The 24283-nt window shown below is 42.8% G+C and overlaps 1 protein-coding gene and 1 long non-coding RNA gene across 8 annotated transcripts in view; one reads left to right on the plus strand and one right to left on the minus strand.

Moving 5' to 3' along the window:
• CELF2 (CUGBP Elav-like family member 2) overlaps positions 1-24283 on the plus strand; it is a 308512-nt gene that overhangs the window by 78287 nt on the left and 205942 nt on the right. The window lies entirely within an intron of this gene.
• Positions 1518-23874, minus strand: LOC124501100 (uncharacterized). Of its 2 annotated transcripts, XR_006959703.1 has the most exons (4): positions 23158-23874; positions 20388-20426; positions 13345-14721; positions 1518-3719 (listed from the first exon to the last, which is right to left on the minus strand). It is a non-coding gene; the product is annotated as an uncharacterized LOC124501100 (long non-coding RNA). The 2 variants fall into 2 exon arrangements; XR_006959704.1 differs by lacking the exons at positions 20388-20426; positions 23158-23874 and having other exon boundaries at positions 1518-3326; positions 3515-3719; positions 13345-17387.

The following is a 24283-nucleotide window of genomic DNA, read 5'->3' on the forward strand; positions in this document are numbered from 1 at the left end:
AATCTGGCCTGGGAAAATTCAAATGCTCGATAAAATGACCTGCCTGGCTCTATTCCTCAACCTAGAAACACTTGCCTCCCACTATAATAGGGTTCCAGTCTACCCTAAAAATGCAGGGTTCCTGGTAGGAACCAGGAAATTTGAATGAGTCCAGTGTTCCAATTCAGGGGTTAGGTCTCAGGCCACCTTTACTATTATCTTGGACCTTCAGCCTCAGTTGTGACCAATGCCTTCCTGTACCGAGCGTGACCTGTTCTTCCATTCCTGCTTTGAGGATCCTGCAGGGTACCTGAATTTCTCTGAGGTATTCTAATACTATGCTAACCTGCTAGGGTTACACCCCCAACTGGGGAATCTCCCTCATCATAGAGAAACTCTGCCATTACAGTCACCTGCAATCAAGGCCTGCCCAGACTGGCCCTAGTTTGAGACCTTCTCTAGGCTCTAGCCTTCTGGAGTATGACCCGTCTTGCCAGCAACCATATGAAATTCAAACATGGCGAGTCATATAAAGCTGGGCGTTGCGTTTCCGTGGTTGTGCTTTAGTTGTTAAAGTCTGACAAGCAGTGAACACTCGTCAGAGATGATGAGGCCTTGCCAGTAAATGACCTGTTGTCCCCAGATACTAACCAGGAAAGCAAATTCAAAATTATTATTCGAAGAAAGAGAGTTGGTGAAGGTTTAGAGTTTTGTCTTTTTGAACAGTGAGCTGTTTTTCTTATACCCACGTGTTGTATTGAGCAGACCGAGCAGGACTGGGATAAAGAAGGTGGTGACAGAAGGTTCTTTGCTGTGGACAGAGACGGGCCGTCAGTAGCCATTGCCTTCTCTTTCTGTGAAGGGTCAGGATCCAGTGTGCCCTTGGCTCTGGTTCAGCCAAGAGCCATAAACACAGGTGCACAAGTCTTTAGCAGATAGAGGGGGATACATCTGATTCTCCCTTCTGCTCTGCACTGTTCGCCCCTGGGGGAGCAGAACCTCATGTCTGCTCAAACCCGAGTGTGCTGGAGAGAGGTGAAGATGCTCGCCTTGGAAAAGAGAAGTTCAGAGGAAGGAGGACATAGGGGGAGGAGAAGAAAACAAAACAAAACAGGTAAGCAGGAGGAGGAAAAAGAAATGGTAGCTCCTGAAGTCATAGTCTGTGCCAGTAGAGACAAGACAGTTATCATGGACTCTCTCTCGTTTTTAAAAAATTTAAGACAAGGAGTCCATGATACATACAAACATGTATAATGAGCGTTACCGTTTTTCTCTGCAACAGTAGTAAAGGCCCCACCTAGTAGTCTCTCCGATCTTTGTCTCTGTAGATGGGCTTCCCAGTCCTTCATCAGTGTGGTTAGTTTGGGGGCTGACAGGAAGCTGGTTGGACCAAGGCCGGATTCTGCCTGCCGGTGATAATACCGCATGGGCAGCTGGCCGGGCTCCCCACTCACGCTTCATACATCCCCCTAGTTTTGCGTGGGGTGTCGAAAATTTGGGTGCCGTGCTGGAAGAGAATATGCAAAAACTATGTTTGCTTTAAAAGGCTGATAACAGAAATACAAATAGGTTTGTACCGTCCAAAGCACAGGGACGCCTTCACGTGGAGATTTGGGCAGAGAATGAGGACTGTGCTCCTGGGGCAACTTGACACCCCTTTCCTACCAGCCAACCCTTGACTCAGGAATGGCAGATAATGCAAGGAAGGACCTATTTGAAAATCCAGGGGATATGTGACACGTGACTTTATGAGGAAACGAATGTACTCTCAGAATACCCTCACCTTTTTAATAGCAGCATGTAGCATGGGCTATTCTGCTCTTCAGTAAAGATGATTAATAGCCCCCATCCATCACCTCGTACAGTACGGTACCTCTGAGTAGCAGAGAGCTTATAAAATAAACTTGGCAATAAGTCACAAAAACATTCGTATTTTTTAATAACATTTTTGAAGGAGAAAAATCTGTTTTTCAATAAATTCTGGCATGGCTTCCTTCCAGATTTTATTTCTCATTTAAGATTATCTTGGGGTCGATTTTTTTTTTCCCTCTCCGTTGGTGTTTTACTAGGTTTCTGCCTAAGACAAACACATTTCAGAGGTGGATTAAAAAGATGACTAGGGCCTGCACGTGAAGTTCCAGGTTTCCTTCTGTTTCTGCTTTTGGTTAGTAGTGATGGAATTAACACCAGTGTAATCAGTTAGATGTTACTGAAATTTTATAGTCCCTGTGACTCATGATCAAGTTAGATGATTTCTCAGCATGACACATTCCTATGCTATTACCCCTATTTATTTGACTTTTCTTCATGGAGTATCTTCACTGCTTTGTAAATTACAGTCTTCATTATAAAGTGGTAGATGGCTACTGTCTTTAATGATAGAATTCTGGATTTACTATGTATTACCTAACAGTCTTGGTTATCAGAAACTCCCCGTTTCTAAATTTTCAAAACACAATTTGTATTTATAACGTGTAATCGCCCAGGACCAACAAGGTAGTACCGTGGAATGTCAGCTGAGGGTGACGTTAATTGTGGAAACACTTCTCTCCCCTTTTCCACTCCTAGAAAGTGAACACATTCTTCACAAGTGACACAGGGCCGCCTTCATACAGGGCCAGGTTAGAGTTCCTAATAAATGTAGGTGGATTATACTGTCTAGGAAATGGAAAAGGAACTCTTTTAGAAGTCCATGAAATTCATTCTTGTACGTGAAAGAAAAAATGGCCCCCCATCTTCCATTCTTCACCCCCCAACCATGAGCTGAATGTTCAGTCTAAGTCCGTGAATATAACAACACACATGTTCCTGTCCAGAAAGAAGGCCCATGGCATTTTATAGTCCGAGAAACGTTAGAAGTAGAGAAAAAGTTGCTAGCATTCACATATGTTCCAACCCAGTGAACAGATAGCTCAGGAGATACAGGAAAAGCTCCTCTCCTTCTGTGTTTGAAATACTGGGAGGTTTCAGATACCAGCCATCTTGCTTTCCTCCTATGAAATGGAAAATTTAATTCAGTGACACAAAATCTACATGAAAATGTAGATGACACAATGTCAAAACAGCAGGCCGAGAAGTTACTTCTTCCAGTAAGTACCTTGGTTTGCGAGCATAATTCGTTCCAGAAACACACTTGTGATCCAAAGCACTCGTATTTCAAAGCGAATTTCAAGAACCATTGGCTTGGCTGTGATCCTGTGATGCTCAGCATCGCGTTACTACTGATACCACTCGTCTAGCAAGTTAAAACTTATTAGAAATGTTTGCTCTTCTTGCAGGATACTCGCAGAACAAGTTACTCGCAGTCCAAGATTTTACTGTACTTTGTTTCTGAATCTAGAGAGATTCTGAGAGGGGAAAATCAATGGGACGTGGTAATGGATTGTATTAGGAGGGAGAGATTGGGAGAGAGGCCTAAGTGGTGGCTCAGGGTTTTCTGAGGACTTAGGTGAGTGAGTTTGGTAGTGGAGTGGAGGGCTGGTTGCTGGGAGGGAGCCAAGGTTGGAAGAAAATGATCAGGAGTGCTAGGTGTTACCTGTGTGGAGCGAGCTGTGCTACTCTGAGACGTCCAAGTGAAGATGTCCTACAGGGAATAGGACACTGTAGGCAGTGTCCTGTAGGCATGGGACGAGCCAGGGTGGAGCTCCAGATTGTGCCTGGTGTATATACAGGCATGATTTCAGTCCTGAGTGCGAGTGAGGGTGTTTAACGACTCTTCAACTGGTCAGAGGAAGAAGGGCCTGTATAGGAGACAGAGAAGGAGCTCCCGTAGAAGGGAAATCCCAGGACACAATATATCCTAGAACGTAAGGCAGGAGAGCATTGCAAGGTCAGAGAAATTGACAACCTAGACAGTGAAACATGTGGTTTTCTCTGTTAATGCTGGCATAGTCTGAACTTCTTTGTAGAAAATCTGCTGTGCTTCCTAAGCAGCAAGGACTTGCCCCTTCTGACTGGCTGACGGGTATGTTTTCACCTCTCTGACACAACAGAAGAACTTCTAGCCTCTACCTCCCCAGCATCGTCTCTCCCTTGCCTGGAATAATTCTGCTTTAACATCATCCTGTGGGGAATATATCTATTTTATTGCTCCACTCTTTCTGTCTTACATGGGGTCATAATGATCTTCCCTTTTGTTGACAATTGGGATAATGACGGGAAAATATCATCATTGCTGACGTATCCAGGTTTAAAGCTGTTTCCTGGGAGAACCCCTCAAACTCCCATAATAAAGTTATAGTCCAGATTTAATAAATGTATTTTTAAAAGTATGTTTTCTTCCATATGGAAGCAGTGGGGCTCTTTACTGAACGAATTATAACAGTGGAGCTCCTGGTAGAGTCACCGTGGTGAAGAGAACCTCTCCTGTCCCTTCTGTTCACCACGCAGAAGTTCCACAGTTTCAAAGTTTGACACTCACCATTAGACCATAACCCAGTGGAATCCATTGCATGAGCAGAAATAAATTCACAAAAATAGCAATTGTTGTTTACTTAAGCTTTTCAGTCCGTGATAAAAATGGACTTTCAGTGGGTTGCCAACTACTTTCCCTAACATGCCAGTTTTAAAATCATCGATTGAGAGAAAAAGGCATTAACATTATTTTGGGGGGTATGAGGTAAGAAAAAAAATACCTAAGCAATTCTCAGTTCACAAAGCCTACTCTCCCTGTGTAAACAGTTTCTGCCCTGGCCGGATATGGAACAATTGTATGTGCTATTGATTCTTTGGGAAATTAAACTCTGTCTTACTGAGGCTTGTTTTATAAAGGTTTCAGAGTTTAAAATACATGGGCTTCTGTTCTGCATAAGAAGCAGACAGTGGCCTGTAACTTTGGTGGGGCTGCGTTGTTTGTCCGTGAAACTCTGGGCCCAGCTGTCCCCCCAGATGCCAAGTTCAGCCATGTCTGTGGCTTTAAACAGCACCCATACTACGGTGACTTCCAAATCTGTATCTCAAGCCCCACTTTTTTTCTTGAATTCCAGTAATTTTCTGTTAGAAACCTTCCTATGTCCCATAGGCTGCAGCCTTCCACGTAAAATGGAACTCCTAACTCTCCCTCTAATTTATTTGACCACAAGAGTCTTAAAAAAGTCACCCATACAGTGCATCAGAATGCTGCTTAACACCTCCTCCCTCCCTTGACCACAGCTGACCGACCTCTCAGTCCTGTGTTTTCTTAATAAATGCATTTTAAATCTCAGTCCCCTTCTCATCACACATGAACAGACCTTCACTCCCTTGCAAAATTGCAGTACTCTCTTCGGCCCACCCTCCCTGCCTCTAAACTGAAGTCACAGATTTTTCTAGAACTCAGGTCCCAGCATGTCCTCCCCTATCTGAATTTCTCCAGCACCTCCCTAGGCCTAGTGACTGAAGTTTCAACTGCTTAGCATTTCCAGAGGCACCTCACAGTGTGGCTCTAACTTGCTCTTTTTGAACTTCTTAGTTAGCCACTTGTATACACTCTTGACCCAGCTACACAAAACTATTTATCGGTTTTTGAAAAAATGTCTGCCTTCTCACAGCAACCCCACAGCGTGCTTTCATCTTTGAGTTTCTATTCATCATTTAAGATTCAACTCAGATGAAGTGTTGCCCTGATGACTTCCTGTACATTCAGGGCTAGATTTTCCCTTTTTATCTGTTTTCATGATAAGTATATAGCTGAATACATTTTTTTGGTACATTTTAATATTTTACAAGAGACCGTATAGCCTAGTGCCTTTTTAAAGGTACACAATTTTTTAACCACACAAACCTGAACTTGAAACCCGATTTTATCATGGACTATAACACTCCATTTATTTGACTTCTCTGAACCTCATTCTTCTCATCTGTAAAATGGGGATCACAGCATATACCTTTTGTACAGGGTCATTCTAATTACCTCTATAAACTTGGCAAAGCACTTGGCACATTAAACACTGTACGTGCTACATATTTATTTGTATGGTCATTCTCTTCAAGATTGCAGGTTCCAATATTGGTCCAATAAATACCCAATGAATAGATAACCAGTAGGCGAATTCACCTGTGCGTGTAGTTTTGTGGTCCCAGAGATCTAAGTTATAGTGTTGTTAGGACCAGAAGGATAGATTACTGGGTATTCTTAAATTAGGTGAGCAAAACTGAATAATTTCTGTTTTCGTTCAGCCACGCACAAGAAGTACTTGGACAAAGATATACAGACTCACACCTGAATTTCGCTCTTGGCCTTTCGTCTCCAGCACTGATCTGTCACTGGTGTGGACTGCTCTTCATATCATGCCACGATTAATAGACCATAAGTTACATCAGCATATACAATTCCATGCATTTGGAGGAAAGGAATTCTTAGAGTCCTATGCTAGTGTTTCTAACTTACTTGCTTGCATTTTGCCGTGTGCTATAAACTATTACAATTTTCTTTCAGATGATCAAGTTCTGCAATCTTGATATAAAAAAAAAACTGGGTTTCATCTTCTAGGAAACATAAAATGTTCTGATGTGGCTTACTTTTTGAACTTAACGTATTTACCCAGGAGTAGTGAAAAATACCCTTGAACTAAGAAAAAAAAAAGTCCTCTACATGGACTAAGAAAAAAAAAATCATTAGAAACAAGTTATAGTTCATTTTCTAATACTGCTCTTTGGAGTTGGTGGGTGTGGGAGACTTCAGGGGAAACCGTGGGACGTTTCCAATGTGTATAGTTGGTGTGTGGCTGGCTCGTGGCACATGGCAGGCATAGGTGACTTGGTGAATAATGTGGGATGTGAGACCCTTCAGCACACTGCATCTTTGAGGTGTATGGTCACCTTCTCTGAAGGTCTCAGGCAGAGAATGAAAACCCTGGTCGACTAAGACACCGTCTCTTCTTTCCGATCCTGTGATTGCGTGATTGGCTGAATTGCAGCAGTGATCCAAACGCACACTCAGCTGGGTTATGTGATGGGAAAGAAAAACTCTCCACAACCCAGGTTGATCAAGACGTTGCCACATTTTCACTGGGTGAAAAATAAAAGTCATCCTTCGAGAGTCTACGTGAGTGATGAAGGGTCAGGGCCCCGTAGCTGGACTGTCTGGGTTTGTATCTGGCTTTGCAGGTTTCTAGTTGTGACCTTCAAGCAGTAGGTTTGCTTCTTGAAGTTGCGTGTCCTCATCCGTGAAGTGGAATGATGAAGGCCCTTCAAGGGGGTGTTGAGGAGACCGTGTTGGTAAAACGCGGTGGTGGCTGGAGTGAGCTGCTGCTGGCCTCTGTCAGGATGAGTCAGCCATGACTTCGTTTATCTCCAAAACACTGGAGCGTCTTCAGCCCCTGCCATATTTTGACATCCAGTGTGTTGTTCATCTACCCACTACAGGTCAAGTCTTAGTTTCCTTTTGGGGTGCTGTTTGACACCTCTCTGGTGACGTTCTCTCCTTGCCCCAGCTCACAGGAAGCCTTCCCTTCTTCTCATGCTCCCCGTGTCTCCCGCTCATTCCGCTTCTCACGACTGCCTCCCTGCACACCTCCACTCTGGAGCCTCGGGTCTGCTGTTCCCCAGATCGCCACCCAGGTTGGAGGCCCTCTCACTTGACTGCAGACCACTCACTACAATATTACACCCCAGTGACACGCTAGCATCTACTTGTCGAGATTTCTTTATTGCCCTTACGGTTACCTAACTGTAGCGTGTTTTGCACTTAGAAATGGTCTCTGACGGGACACAGATCAGAACAAAGCATATGTAAGTCGTGCCTCTACTGTTTTGATAGAGCATTGCTGCTGGTACCAGGGCTTTCTATTTCAAAGAACTGATGCCAGGTCCTTGTCGATCCCTTACGTGCACCTTATCACGTATGCCTGGTCATTTTAAGAAGATACTAGCCACTTTAAAGACAGTCCAAAGCAAAAAAAGCGTGTTTCAATTTGGTCATCTTGACACGTGTGATACTAATCTTAAAACACAAGCAATGCTTTCATTTCCACGCAACTTTCGTAATAGGGGCAAGGTTCCAGCACCCTCAGGGCATTTGAAGGCAATGTGTTAAACAAGAATGAGAAAATAAAAACAATTTAAACAGTGACTGGTGTGTGGAGCAAAACAGTCATTGTTGGTGTTTCTGTCCTCTTGATGCACGGAGCTAATACCTGACTAGGAAACAGGATCTGTAGTTAAATTTACTGTAAAGGGGGTGCCAGCCCCCTCGGGGATGGGAATAGCCAGAGCGCAGGCGTCTTCTCCGTCTAGACTTGCTCTCGTGTCCCTTCCAAAAGGTCATTAGGGAACCCCATCTGCTCGAATACCTTCTAAACGCAGGAGAACTAGACCTCTTTGCTTTCCTTGCCCCATTTCCTCCACTAATTCTGGTGCATTCCAGAGGGAGTAAAGCCCTTCCAGATGTCCCACTTGAAATGGGCTTATGCTTGTTGGAAGCTAAGACTTCTGTCGTTTCCATTAGTGACCGCTCCGCTCTAACGCCCAGCTTCCTCTGTGGCTCCAGGCTGCAGAGTCGCCTGTCACGTCTGGCAGTGAGTAACTGGGAGCCACAGCATCACTGGCCCAGACATCTTGGGGCCCAGGGGAGTGCGGGCCCCCCGAGGCCCTCTGGGCGGGTGCGCTCCGGTCATAGGAAGGCGGCTTTAGCAGGCGTGCGGCCCAGTGTCCTGGATTTCTCCAGTGCTCCGTGGACCGGGAAACTGTTCTTCACGCAAAATGTCAATATTGGCAGCTGATTCAGTGATGTCACCTAAGCTGGATGTGACCCCTGGTCCACCGGCCTGTGACCTTTATTCGTGGAAACAGACCTTTCCCTTCACCCCGGTTTCACACTGACTGCAAGCATCCCAGGTCGTCATGCGACTCGCACAGTGAGTCCTGTGGATTTGGGAGCTTAGGTAGCTAGGCTGCAGAGGACTGTGGGAATCCCAACCCACCTGCTCTTAGTTTGAATCTACACCTACCACAGTCACGAGTACTTGGCAAATACGTGTCAGTATTTGATTGGGGCTCAGTCAGCTCAGTGCCCGACTTCGGCTCAGGTCATGATATCACAGTTCACGAGTTCAAGCCCTGCTTTGGGCTCTATGCTGACAGCACAGAGCCTGCTTGGGATTCTCTCTCCTTTTCTGCCCCTCCCCTTCTCTCTCTCTCAAAAATAAACAAACTTAAAAAAAAAAATCGATTGATACTTACTCATCAAATGCCATGCTGTGTTTTGACCAAACGCATATTTCTAGAAGTTACGATACCTCACTTCTTTGATGAATCCTCTTTTCAAGTTCTTCAGGCCAGCGTTTTAGCATCTTAACCCCTTGGTTCTGTCCACACTCCAGTTTTCAAGAGAAGCAAGCAAGCCACCCTCCAGTTTCCCACCTTCCCCCGCCCCGTTCAGGTGTCCAGAGGTTGTTGATAGAGTCATTGTCCTGAATTCTCGGCACATCACCCTCATCAGGCTGTGCCTTTCTCTCCCTCCTCAGCCCCCATCCCCATTCCCATGCCCTTCAGAGGTCACTGCTATCATATAGTTAATGTTGCGTTAGGTGCATATGTGTCCTTGGAAAATACATCCTTGTGTGAATGAATTTTAGAGTCTATATAAATGATATTCTAGATTCTTGTTCTTTTTTTTTTTTTTTTGGTCAGCACTGCTTTTAGAGCTTAGACCTGCTTATGTCGCTGGGTGTGCCTCTTACTCCTTCCTGGTGGCTACTGCATGGCACACTGTTGCAGAAACCCTCCACATTTCATTCGCTTCAGTAGTTGTGTCCTCTTGGCCGCCTCCAATTCCTGGGTCTCGCGGAACAGCACCGGGATGCACGACCACGTTTTCTTCTGGTTTTGTGGGAAAGCCTGTGTGGGTTGCACTCTCAGGATCATGGGGCAAAAGCACACTTGGTCTCACCGGGCGCAGAGGACTGCTCTCCAGAATGTCAGAGCCAGCCCGTCCTCCCACAGCTGTGAAGGAGCCTGGCTGCTTCCCCACACTGCCATGTGGCTCTCTCTGTCCAGTTCAAATCTGCTGCTGGCTGCATCCTGGTCATTTAAATTTGCATTTCTCTGATGATGAGTGAGCTCGAACTTCTCTTTATATGATTCTTTGCCATTTGGGCTTTTCCTTCTCTGAACTGCCTGTTCCACATCTTATGTAAATTTTTCCATTGGTTTTTTTCTTCCTTGGGGACCTCCCGTATAGTCTAGATATCAATCCTTTGTCCGTTTTTAGAGATGGCCCGTATCTTCTGTCGATTTTGGCTGGCATGTTTTGTTGAAGGCAGATGCATCAATATATTCCTTTGTGACTTAGAGAAAAGTCATGCTTAAGATCCTTTTTCATCCCCAGTTATCAAGAATACTTTCTGGTAGCTATTTCTGGTGGGTTCATGGTTGTGCTTCACATCTAGACCTTTATGGCATTTGGAGGGGGTTGGGTGGGGGGGGTGGCTTTGGGGGGATTTGCTTTTATGGTGGTGAGGTATCGATCCAACATTTTCTCTCTGTAGAAGGCTAGTCTTTACAACACCATCTCCTAAATAACCCGTCTATTTTCCACTAATTCCTGTTGCCCAGTCATAAAACAAGTTGCCACATACACATGGATCTCCGGTAGGACCCTGATTCTGTTTCTAGAACAGCAGACACACTTGGGCCTCTGAGGGTCCAGGACTCCTGGACCCTCACAAACCCCATGCATGGACTCGAGGAGTTCCCGTCCAGAGTTATTAAAGCTGTGAAGGCACCTTTAAAGCTGCTTCATGCTGTCGTCTTTATATGAAGAGTCTGAAACTTAGAGTCACATGCGGGCATGTGGCAGGTGCAGGGCTGTGACTCAGGTATGCCTCAGAGTAACACATGTTCCCTGAAGTACCCCAGGCTGCCTCCCTCTTCGGGACCAAAGAAGGTTGGTTTTCAGCCCCAATTTCTACTTCGTCCTGTCACTTTGATCAGTTCCTAGTGATTTTGTTTAGTGATCAGCTTTTTTTTTTGCTCTTTATGCCTATTATTTTTCGTAACTACTGGGTGGCGACGTGCTGTAATTTTCTACTCTGTCCTTTTTTTCTCCCTCCCTCCCTTCCTAGCAAAGGTGAGTTATTGATACAAGTCTAGGAAGCACATGGGAGCCCAGACAGGCTGGAAAGAAAAGATGACAGGATTGTCATCTGGATGCTTTGTATTTTAATATATGGCTCAGAAAAATTAATCTGTTATTCCTTCCCTGATGCACTGTCTTTGGAGACATTGCAAAGATCTGTTTCTCCATGTGAGAGCGAGCGAGAAAGAGACTGTCTCTGTCTCACTGAGTGGAACAGGAAAAAATGTTGTGGAACAGAATGATGTTTTAAACCACTCTCCCTCTTGCATTTTGCCCCATCTTTTGCCCAAGGCTGGGCTCCTGCATCATTGCATTGCTCGGTCTAGACACTGGGAGGTTTGTAAATACGCTAATTCATGAAGTAGAAGTAGAAGCAGAAGAACTTGCATCGGAGGTAGCCTCCTGAGGGAGAGCATCAGAGACGAGAGCGAAGGCGGGCGGCCTGGTCACTTCTGTCTGCTGTTTGCTGAGCGGGAAGGCAGGAAAGCAGCCAGGGTGATCTTGAAGAGGTTGCCTCATCAGCGCAGCAACAAAGGGCCACTTCTTCCAGAATAGTGGAGTACAGTGTGCCAAAAGGAAGAGTCTCCTCCAGCGTGCAAGCCTGACTTTAAGCACTCTGTCATGTAACGCCTAAGGGTTTGGCCACCGTGGCCGTGACGAAGGAGGCACAAGGCATAAGGCCCCACAGCACATGTTTTACCGCATCCACGGGTTCAACACTGCACAGCTCCATGGATGTGTAGCGAGCCGTGTCGGGAGACGGGGCTGGCAGATCAAAAGGTACCCACGCTATGGAACATGTGTTTAGGACGGGCTCTTCAGTTGCTCCTCTCTTGTCTGCCCCTGCAGTGGGAGCTGACGTCTGCAAGGGATTTGAAATCCTTTGGTGAAATACTAATTTGTAGCATTAGTGGACGTCTTTCCACTCTGGGGCTCCTAATGTTAATCTCCATCTTGCCGTTGGGTGTGTTATCTCTTGAGTTTCTCTGTTAACCAAGCAGAAACTATTGAACCACTTACCTATCTGCTGGGTAGGTCCTCTAGTGATCTCTAGAAAGAAAACAGCCACAGAGATTAGATGCAGTGTCTTGATGCTTTTGTAAATGATGAACGTTTGTCAGCATACTTAAGACTGATTCATAAGAAGAATAAGCTTAGTTTTTCTATGATCCACATTCAGTGCAATCTCCCTTATAAACTAAGAAATGTTTCTCTTCCCAGCAAAGCCTAACAGAGTTGTAGAGGAAGGCTATTTTCAATTATAAAGAAGATTTCTTTTTCTTTTTCTTTAAATGGGAAACTGTTCTTGGTTTCTGGATTGAAGACCGTCGTAAGTGCTTGTCTGTTGGATGTGAACGCATTCTCTCTTTCACTAAGCAACTTGCCCTTATGTCATAGAGGTTATAGATGAAAACTGATTGAAATCATATAAATGAATCTTCCTCTGCTGTGTCTGTAGTACAGGCAAAATGCCCTGAGTTTGTGGTGGATACGTTGAAACTCAGTGTGTTTCCACAAGCAATTTGAGAACAAATCAATAATTCAAACAGTAATACATTTTAGAAGAAGACTTCTCATATAAAGCAGAAGCTGCATCTTATGAATTTGGTTGACTTATAATAATCAAATGTTTTGGGTAGGAGAGACCAGTTCTCTGACAATAGTTCTTGCAACCTGTGTGATAGACCTGGTTTTTGTAAAGCAAACACACTAAGTATTTGGGGGATACCCCAGGGTAGCTTTTTTCTTTAGACCTACTTATTTCTTATGTGCATTTTTGGCTTTCAAGGGGACTTTTCATATTTATACCTTCAAATATACGTGGAATACAACAGCAGAATTTTGGAAATGTCCTGTGTCAATACAGGTTCTAAGCTGATGCTCTGCTCCATACTGTATTTTTATTGGACGTTAATGTCTTGTTTTTTTTTTTTTAATGTTTTTTTTTTTTTACTTTTGAGAGCGAGAGAGAGACAGAAAGAACATGGCTGAGCTGTCAGCACAGAGCCCATCGTGGGGCTCGAACCCACGAACCACAAGAGCATGACTTGAGCCAAAGTCAGATGCTTAACCAACTGAGCCACCCAGGCTCACACAGGAAATGAAAAGCATTTGCCAGAGATCAGTAACTAGGGATACAAATAAAATTTGAGGTTATGGATTATTCTGTTTTAGAGAATAAGAAGCTATAGAAGTTGAAGAAAGATGAGGCCAGATTGATACTTCTAATGAAGTGTGTGTGTGTGTGTGTATCTCTAACTCTGATTTTGTGTACACACACACACACACACACACACACACACACTTACCTGGAGGAACTAGAGCTGTTGGTTAAGGTACTACTGGTTCCTCAATTTTCCAACTGGTAATCGAAGTGTAAGATTCAAAACGGACTATACTTCTGGCATTTTGTTATTGTTGCTTTCTATATTTTTAATAGCAAAGGAAGAAGTACATGTGGTGAATAGCCAGAGAAATGCCTTTATGTTTATTTAAGGAGAAGGAATTCAAGTGGCAATAAAGTCGACAACAAGACTTCCTCAGGGGAAAGCACTAGTAGTAATCAGCTCTAACACAGGCATCTGTAAGGCAAGAAAGGTTCGGTCAACAAAAATGACTTACAGACAAAGATACGGCAAGTGAAATGAAATGATGATGGAGGGTAGTTTTGAAACTGAAACTTAATAAGTAAGAGCATTGCGTTTTCACACATGGAGCCCATAGCTGAAGGCTGTGCCCCGACTTCAAAAACACCTTATTGTCTTACTACTAGTATTTGGAAAGCCAGTGAACAGGGAAATGCAATTTTCAATTGCTCAGTGAATCAATATCTTCTTATTTTAAAATATAGATGGCTTTACCTTGCATTCTAACCTAGAGACCTTGGTGATTCTTCTCAAGGTAACACGAGCAGTTCGTTTCTTGGGAAATGTTTCCAAAAGGAAAATTCAAGATTATTTTCCACTCACTGTTAAAATGGCCCTTTTAGGTGTTTTTAAAATTCATTGAGAATACCATCATCAGCATCATCATTGCCGTTAATACAATTATCATCACTACTAGACGGTGCGTGGGGAATTGGGGGGCACTGAATATTAGAGGATTCACTCTCCTGTACGCTATCACTAATTGGCTGGTAAGGGAATATAGAGATGTATCCGAAGGTGGAAGAAGGGGATGATAACATTCGATGGACTTTTCTCATTAATTAAAATTATGCTAAAGACAGAGTGGTGGGGATAGCCATGGCAGGAGAGGGGGTCTTCATATGTGCACCTGTACCCACGCACAGCATACTAAAGTAGGGAGACCATGCTTACATGTCATAAATGTCCTGTAGCAGAAGCAAGTGTTGTGTTAATCAGACTTGGGAAGGGCCTCTGCTGTCCTGGTAAGCCTGGATCTTGAGAATCCTTACAAAACATGGAAGGCTGTCTTCACCTAGGTCCCCATGTGCAGAATTGTCCCAGTTGGGGTCCTGCCTTGTCCCCCCACCTCCCTGTAGCCAGCCCAGGACCACAAACGAACTCATGGTTCTGGATTTGTCAGATGTCATTTTCAGAACCATCACATGTTGATTTCCTCTTCCTTTTGGTGATTTTAATAGACTTGAGGGAGTTCCTGCTGTCAGAAACGTGCTGGCTTCTGGTTTCATGTGTAACATCTTACGTCTGGCTTCCTCTAGACTAAAAATATAAGTGGAAGGAATTATAGATGGTTCAATTAAAGTAGTAATTGGGCAAAAACAGCTCATAACAAATCCAATTCTGGGAAATGCTTCTATGCTTTGATTATTATGTTCCTATTTCTCCTTAATTTTTTTTAATGTGATAGAATAGCTCAATTAAAGATGCTCCGTGTCTCATTTGTCTTTCTAGTCCTGGTGCCTAGCAAAGGGCCTGGTGCACAGAACATACTGAGAGTAAAAAATGAGATATGAGAGGGAATAATGATCAAAAAGTCCTCTAAAAAGGTTTTGAATGCAAAAATAATAACTTCTTAATATCCACAGCATTAGAGACCAGTTATATTTATGTAAAATACCAGGACAAAATGGATGTGTAGGAATGTTAGTGAGAAAAAACTGACAGTATCAGTAAATATATAGTATGTTGAGGAGAACTTGACCGTTACAGATGTTACATCAAATCTTTTGATAACACCAAATTTGGATTTGACATAAGTCGCAGCTATTTAAAAGTAGCTAACATGGCCACTTAGCTCTACTCTCTGTCGTAATCAGAGGAGTAGGTGAGGTTAAGACACGTGGTTGGGATTTCCGTGCAGTTGAACACTGCTCTTTGCGTGAGCTTGAGTAAGTGGATGGTGGGCTGGGTTTTGAGAGGAAAAGTTTATTAAGCCATTGTCTAGTTGTCATGGGTTGGCAAAGGCCCTTTAATTCTTTTGACCTGAGAAACTTAAATGTATTCCTATCATCTTGGACCTCACAAAAATGTTTATACTCTGGCAAGACTGATTCCTTGTCGAATCACCCACGGCAGAAAACGGCAGTAATCCTAGAAGCATGTATTTATAAGCTCCGATCGGCCAAAACATACAACCAACACATCAAAATTACATTTTTTTTTAAGGTCATCAGTTCAGTGGGTAAATAAGTTGATGTAATTCTGTCCATTTTGTATCACCAGTGAGTTCCCAGCATGTAGTGTAGGGTGTCTGGCACGTATTGAGGGCTTAATAAACGTTTTTGAATGGGTGAATCCAAAATGCACACCTAGAGAAGAAAGGTAATTCCACATAAATGTGTGGAGATCTGCATATTCCAAATTGTCCAATATGCAGATTAGCCACTTGAGTATCTGGAGGGCATTGAGGTGGAGCACTGAGATGTGTATACACAGGAATTCATGATCTGTCAGCTTCATTTTGATTGGTAACATTAATTCAGATAGGCTCCTAAGCCGCGTAAGAACAGACTTTTAATGGTGAAAAGGATGTGTGTCTTTTTCAGCTTCTTAGATCCAGCCCAGAAGCTTTATAGAACCTGATAGTACACGCAGGCGTTTAACAAATTTTTGTTGGGTTGTTGCAAAGGGGAAGGGGAGAACGTATTGGGTCATTAAGAATCCTTGCCCTTTCTCGTCTGGGAAAGAAAGGGCTTGCTTGTAGTAGGAGGGAGTTGCATTCGTGAGTCATAGGGATCCATTATCCCTATCTGCTGAAGGGCTGTCAGATACGAAGTAAATTTAGAGACCTACTTGTCTCTTTGGCTATTTATCACTGTTGATTGGCGCCGGTGGCAGGCAGCAGTATTTTTAGAGAAGCAAATGATACGGAATTTCTTCATGTACAGAACATTAGCTGATCCCATTACTCAAAGCTACTCAAAAAGTCACAGCTGACACTTGACTGAGCGGCAGAGGAAAAACAATAGCCCTAAGAAACAAAATACTGAAATGGGTGATGAAAATATACGTAGATTCCAGTTACTCATCACCACTGTTAATCCAGTTTGGTGCTGCTAGTTGTCAGTGGTATGAAAAATAGAATTTTCATAGGAATCGATTTTGTGAATGTCTCTTCATTCTATCGTAGAGTGAAAAATTGGTTGATTTTTCACATCGTATACCCCTCTCCTTTGAAACCCGTCTGACATTTATGCTTTGACAACTGTTACGTGAAGACAAAGCATGAAGGACCCCTTTTCCCTGTAGCAGTCAGCATGGTGCTAGGTTATTCTGGTTTTTGAATGATAAATGCAGGAAAATAGGGAATGATTTTTTAAATAGCCGTAATCCTGTGGGCTGGTATTAGTAATTTCTAAGGTAAAATCCTTTCGATACTATAAATTAATGCATTCGAATTGCTTCTCTGCGAGACCTCGAGACTACAGAAAGTTACAGATAATCCTTCAGAAGATCAAAAGACCAAGCCATATGCACTTTTAACTAGCAGTAAATGGCCAGGTCTCATCCAAATAGATCATTCTCAGCACTCTATCTTTGACATAGTTTTTGAGACTGATTTTTAAGATGCAGAGATTTCTCTGATGAATCTGATAGGCTTGTTCCATGTGAAGTCTTTTATTCCCCGATATGCTGTACACGTGAGGTCTCAGGGGCTTAACCAAACTGGCAGGGCTGCATGCCTCAAGCCATGAGATACTAGTGTTACAGGGAGCTGTGGTGACCACTTGGACTGAACAGGCTTCTTTCTGGGATCAACCTATGTAACTATTTGGTAAAATTAGTCCTTGGTTTACCACGCTATTGAGAGAAGAGTGATCCTCATGAGCCTAAGGAAATGGGTTGGATGTCAAGTAGTGAGAACAAACTGATGGTTACCAGAGGGGAGATGGGGGATGGGTTAAATGAGTGGTGGTGGGGGGGTGGCGCCTTGGTGGCTTGGTTGGTTAAGTGTCTGACTTCAGCTCAGGTCATGATCTCATGGCTGGTGAGTTTGAGCCCCTCTTCAGGCTCTGTGCTGACAGCTCAGAGACTGGAGCCTGCTTCGGATTCTGTGTCTTCCCCTCACTCTGCCCCTCCCCTGCTCATGCTTTGTGTCCTCTCTGTCTCACAGTAATAAATAAATGTTAAAAAAAATTTTTTTTAATAAGTGGTGGAGATGAAGGAGTGCGCTTGTTGTGGGGCGCCTGGGTGGCTCAGTAGGTTAAGCATCTGACTTCAGCTCAGGGTTATGATCTCATGGTTCGTGAGTTTGAGCCCCGCATTGAACTTTGCACTGACAGTGCAAAGCCTGCTTGGGATTCTCTCTCTCTGTCTCTCTCTCTCTCTCTCTCTCTCTCTCTCTCTCTGTTCCTAGCCCACTTGTGTGCGCACCTCTCTCTCTCAAAAGTAAATAAACTTTATTTTAAAAAAAAAAAGTGCACTTGTGATGAGCACCTGGTGGTATTTGGAAGTGTTGAATCACTATGTTGTATACCTGAAACTAACTATATTTTTAAAAATTTTTTAATGTTTATTTTTGAGAGACAGAAACTGAGCATGAGTGGGGAAGGGGCAAACAGAGAGGGAGACACAGATCCAAAGCAGGCTCCAGGCTCTGAGCTGTCAGTACAGAGCCCAACGGAGGGCTCAAACTCATAAACCGTGAGATCATGACCTGAGCCAAAGTCAGACATTTAACCAGGTGAGGCACCCAGGCACCCGTATTACACTGGATATTAACTGGAATTAAAAAAAAAAAAAAAAACTGTAAAAAAACAAAACAAAAAGTGTTCTTAAAAAATTGAGTTCTACCTATAAAAAAACTTTTTTAAATAAAGTCTATGAGGAAAGAGGCCCTCTGTTCCTGGAGATTCTGTTACTGCTTTCATTTTAAATATAAGGAAATACACATACTTCATGGTGAAAAACTGAAATATTTCCTGTAAGATCAGGAACAAGGCAAAGATGTTGATACTCACCACTTTTATTCAACATAATATTGGAGGTCCTAGCTGCAGCAGTCAGACAAGAAAAGAAATAAAAGGCATCCAAAGTGGTAAGGAAGAAGTGAAATTGTCACTGTTTATGGATGACATGATGCTGTGAATGGAAAACCCTAAAGATTCCACCAAAAACGATTAGAACTAGTCATGAATTCAGTAAACTTACAGGTTACAAAATTGTGTTTCTGTACACTAAAAATGAAGTAGTCAGAAGAGAAATTAAGAAAACAATCCCACCATTTACACCATAAAGAGTAGATACCTAGGAATATATTTAACCAAGGCGGGGAAAGACGTGTATTCTGAAAACTGTGAGACACTGATGAAAGAGATTGAAGACGACACAAACAAATGGAAAGATACACCATGCTCATGGATTGGAAGAATTAATATTATTAAAATGTCTGTACTACCCAAAGCAATCTACACGTTCAGTGCAATCACTATCAAAATACCAATAGTATTTTTCAAAGAGCTAGAGCAACGAATCTTAAAATTTGTATGGAACCACAAAGACCCTAACTAGCCAAAGCAATCTTGAGAAAGAACAAAGCTGGAGGTGTCAAATCCCAGATTTCAAGAAATAGTACAAAGCTGTAGTAATCAAACCAGCGTGGTATTGGCACAAAAATTAGACATGTAGATCAGTAGAACAGAATAGAGAGTCCAGAAATAAACCCACACTTATATGGTCAATTTATCTGTGATAGAGGAGGCAAGAATATACAACTGGGAAAAGATCGTCTATTCAATAAATGATGCTAGGAAAACACCCACTTTCTTATACCATATGGAAAAATAATTCAAAATTGATTAAAGACCTAAATGTGAGACCTGAAACCATAAAACTCCTAAAAGAAAACATAGGCAGTAATCTCTTGGACATCGGCCTTAGGTGTATCTCCTTAGGCAAGGAAAACAAAAGCAAAAATAAACTGTTGGAACTACACAAAGATAAAAAGCTTATACACAGTGAAGGAAATGATCAACAAAATGACAAAGCAGCCTACCAAGTGAGAGAAGATACTGGCAAATGATATGTCAGATAGGAGAGTTAATACCCAAAATATATAAAGAATTTATACAGCTCAACACCAAAACCCCAAATAATCCAATTAAAAAATAGAAGACCTGAATAGACCTTTTTCCAAAAAAGACATACAGATGGCCAATAGACACATGAAAAGATACTTAACATCACTAAACCCCACTGAGATATTACCTCCCACCAGTCAGAACGTCTAGTATCAAAAAGACAAGAAATAGGTGTTGAGGATGTGGAGAACAGGGAACCCTCGTGCACTGTTAAGAATGTAAATTGGTGCAACTATTATGGAAAACAGTATGGAGGCTCCTCAAAAAAATTGAAAATAGAAATGCCATATGATCTTGTAATTCCACTGATCGGTATTTGTCAGGAGAAAACAAAAACTAATTCAGAAGTACGTATGCACCCCTGTGTTTATTGCAGCGTTAACCTCCAAGCTACGGAAACCTCCAATAGCCAAGCTACAGAAACAACCTATGTGTCCATTGTTAAATGAATGGATAAAGATTTGGCATGTGTATACAGACACATACATATATCAGGGAACATTACTCAGCCATAAAAAAGAATAAGATATTTTGCCATTTGTGACGATGTGGGTGGACCTATAGGGTATCCTATTAAGTGAAGTAGGTCAGACAAAGACGAATACCATATGATTTCATTGGGATGTGGAATCAAGAAGAAAAAAAAAAACGAAATAATAAACTCATAAATGCAGAGAAAAAAACTCATGGTTGCAGAAGGGGGATGGGTAAAATAAGTGAAGGAGATTAAGAGATAGAAACTTCCAGTTATAAAATGAGTAAATCACAGAGATGAAAGGTACAGCATGGAGAATATAGCCAACAATATTATAATAAAGTATGAGGACACATGGTAGCTACACTTACCGTGGCGAGCGTTGAGTGATGTGTAGAATCGTCAAATCACTATGGTTTGCCAAAAAAAAAACAACAACAAAAACTACTTAGCCACAGAGAGTTGAGTAATTTGTCCAGGATCACACAGCTAATAATGGCAGAATGTCTGGCTCATGACTCCATGCTCAACCCTCTATGTTCTGCTTCCTCCTACTAATTCAAGCCACGATTTGTAAATCATACTGACAACCAGTGATAGCTCCTCTCACCTGATGTATTTTACCCCTTGATATCCTGTCTCTCTCCACTTGTATCTTTTAGAAAGACCATTAAGAGATGTTAAGTGGGAAGCGTGCTAGTTTCGAAGACCTGCTTGAATTCTGACGTTGACTACCTGTGGGGCTTTGGAAGAGTCGCCGTTCTGAGTCACTTTCATGGCCAAACAGGTAGAATGCTATAAATCCTGTGGCCATCACAAAAGTCAGTGTTCTTTAAAATGTAAAGCACTGTAGAAATGGGTGAGGCATCATTCAAAAAGACCAGTGTTTTTCTGACGTTGAGAAGTCCCTGAAGGGCCTCGCCTTCTTCCTGTGGCTCCAGCTTACCCGTTACTCTGTGCTCTGGAGGTCACCTCTAGACCTGGGTCTAACTTGAAGCCAATGCCAGACAACCTATGGGGGGTTTTTGTTAGACTGTTTAGTATTTATGATAGAAACAAAGATTGCAGGTAAGATGGAGTCGGAACATGAACGTGATTCCTAGAACAGAGTCTCCGCTTTAGGTGACAAACGGTACATTTGCCCAGATATTTTTAAATTCTCTGGCTCTCCAGAGAAGATACCTTTGAGTGGCCCTGTCACTGACCCCAGATGATGTGATACTGAACTTCCAAAGCATCAGGCTTAGGTTGAATAGAATTCGTCTTAACTTCTCGTTCTGATCTTGTAAGAGCTAACTCATGCATGCACAACATGATAGGCCATGTCACGCCTCACAGCCCTTTTCTGTGCTGTCCTCTTATACACTTTTTTTATAAGGCAGAATGTATTCAAAGCATTCTCCCTTAAAAGGCATTTTGCTCTAATGGCTGTGTAGAAATGTTTACTCTCTACGTCTATGTTTTTAAACAACAAAAGGGTAATCAGAAGCATTTAATTGTCTTAGATGCTCCACAAATAGTAATTAAAAGCTTTTTTTTTTCCAGTTTTGCAGAAGTATAAGCATGTCTGTGAATTAAATAAGACCCTGTGTCAGGCCTGATTTGCACAGAGAAAGGTGATCTATTTTTTAAGAGTGCCGGAACTCAGAGCTCCTAGCCCAATTGCATGATAAGGAACACCCAGTTAAGTGTGCGTTTATTCCCCATCCCTGTTCTCCGTCATCCTAAGTCAACATGCAGAGTAGTGATTTCAGAATGTCACCTTCTCTTGATTCTGGTTTTCGTCATAAGGAGGATGCTCAGAAACCTTGTGTTCCCCACATCTTTGAATACCGGTACTCAAAGATACGTTACTTATGTTAAAAGGTTAGTATATTCAGTATGTGGTTCAGAACATCCCCATTTCATGGAAAACTTGAGGCACAGTGGCCTCACTTTTTTGCCTAAGGTTATAGCTAGTCCGTGGAGAAGCTGATGTTACTAATTTTTGGATTCTCGGCCTTTGGTGTTCCCCAAATTTCAACCACCTCACATTTGGGTGTCCATGAAAAACGTTAAGCCAAACAGGTGCCCCAGTTCATCTTCTTCAAGGATGAGAAAATCAAAAGCCTGTAGCATTTTTTTGTTTGTTTTGGTTTTTTTTGGTTTTTGGTTTGTTTTGTTTTTACAGCTCAGGAGTCACTTTTCTTGTCCTTGAAGCATTTGAACAGGAGACAAGGAGGTCAGCAAACCCCGATTCTATTTTGGTCCTGACCAGTGACTGTTGGTTTGACCTTTCTCAAGTCACTTAACTCCTCTGTCACTCTCTATAAAATGAGGATGGAGGTGCTGTGGTCTCCTGCCTGTCTGAGAGGGTGACTTCATAAGGAAAGGTGAGCAGAGACGCTCTGCAGAGGGGGCTGCTGAAGGCACTTTGCTGAGCCACCAGCCATTTGACCAGATGCATAAACAAAGCTGAAGCTAGATGGGGACTAATCATCTTTCGAGAAGCAGATGCACCAGAAAGGCAGTGTAACCTTGACACCTGCTGCCTCCCTGTATTAACAATGAAGGTATGATGGTCCAGATATATATTTTTTCCCTGAAACTTTAGATTTCTTCTGTAAACTGGAACAGATCAATTTAAGAGGATTTGATAAAACAGAGCAGTAAATTGAGTTGGTGGAATGTAGTAGATGTGCTCCCTAAAAATTCAGATTTCCCTTTACCATCCCCCATATTTCTTGAGCGATCAGTGTCATCCAGCTACCCCAGAGAAAGCTAGAAAAATTCCTGTGACTCAAGACAGCAAACATAACTTTTCGTGACAGCGTGTGACAAGCACTCTCATGGACCTTTCCCTAGCATTTAAAATAATTAAGAGAAAAAAATTATATTGCAACATGAATCAAATTTATGGTTCCCTCTAACATAGTCTATTAATTATTCTATCAATTCTAGGAGAAATATCTTCTTCAGAAATGTCATGTTTGCGCTATAAATCTTCAGTTTCTTTTCATTGACAAAGTTAATGTTTTAATATTTAAAAATCTTTTATAAATTATATCTTAGAATTCAAAAACCCAATAAAGAAATGGGCAAGAGATGGAAATAGGCTTTTCACAGAAGAAACACAGATTGCTAACAGGCACATGCAAATACCTTCAGCCTCACTCTGCAGTCGATCACAGGCACTGGAACACTTCATGGTCAAGAGGATGGCTAGATCTCCATTCAGATCCCGGCTGCACTGTGTACTTGGCTGTTGGATCCCCACCGCACCCCCTGCCTTTTACATACAGTAGAATTCACTCTGATTGTACAGCTGATACATTTTGGCGATCCTCCATAGTCCTGTAACACTACCACAGTCCATTTTGTTCCTCCTTCATCCTTCGGTTCCCCAACACTTAATTTTCCTGACCTAACAGAATTGGATGGGAGGCAGGTACAGTGCTAATTCTACAGGTGAAGGCAGAGGTTCATCCAAGTCAGCAAACATTCTTGGAGCATCTGCCGTGTGACCGGCACGTTCACCGGGGGCAGGGAATACTGACTTCGGTGAGTTTGCGTACCAGGAAGTACAAGCAGTTGCAGATAGAGAGTGTACACATTTAGCTGTTCGTTTGCACATTGAAGGAAAACAGGATGTCTGCTTCTAGTACTGGGGAGAACGATGTCTTGAATAACTAGTCTGCTAAATGGCAAAACTGTCCACATTTCCTGCGCTCCTGCCTTCAAGAAGCAGAAGGAAAAACTTTGTTGGGCTTCATTCATAGGTTCTTAATGTGTTAACAGGATTTCATTTCCATCATTGAAAAAGAGGAAATTTACCCAGAGAAAATCAAACTTCAAGCTTACTTGATATTATTTAAAGACATACTAACCCCCACCATCTTTGAAGCTGAAATTCCTGTAAATATGAAGCATCTCCAAAGACCCACCTCCAACACCAGCTTGCACTCAGGGAGCACTCTGGCTCTTTAAAAAAGCGAAGGAAGGGGCGCCTGGGTGGCGCAGTCGGTTGGGCGTCCGACTTCAGCCAGGTCATGATCTCGTGGTCCGTGAGTTCGAGCCCCGCGTCGGGCTCTGGGCTGATGGCTCAGAGCCTGGAGCCTGTTTCCGATTCTGTGTCTCCCTCTCTCTCTGCCCCTCCCCCATTCATGCTCTGTCTCTCTCTGTCCCAAAAATAAATAAACGTTGAAAAAAAAATTAGGAAAAAAAAAAAAGCGAAGGAAAATGGGAGCACTCGACTCGGCCGCGAGACTCTGGAAGAGCCTGTGCTTAC

This window comes from Lynx rufus, unplaced genomic scaffold (genome assembly GCF_022079265.1).
Source record: "Lynx rufus isolate CCGP_SWC_20201006 ecotype Redwood Valley unplaced genomic scaffold, mLynRuf1.p SCAF_7, whole genome shotgun sequence".
In the NCBI taxonomy this organism is placed as follows: Eukaryota; Metazoa; Chordata; class Mammalia; order Carnivora; family Felidae; genus Lynx; species Lynx rufus.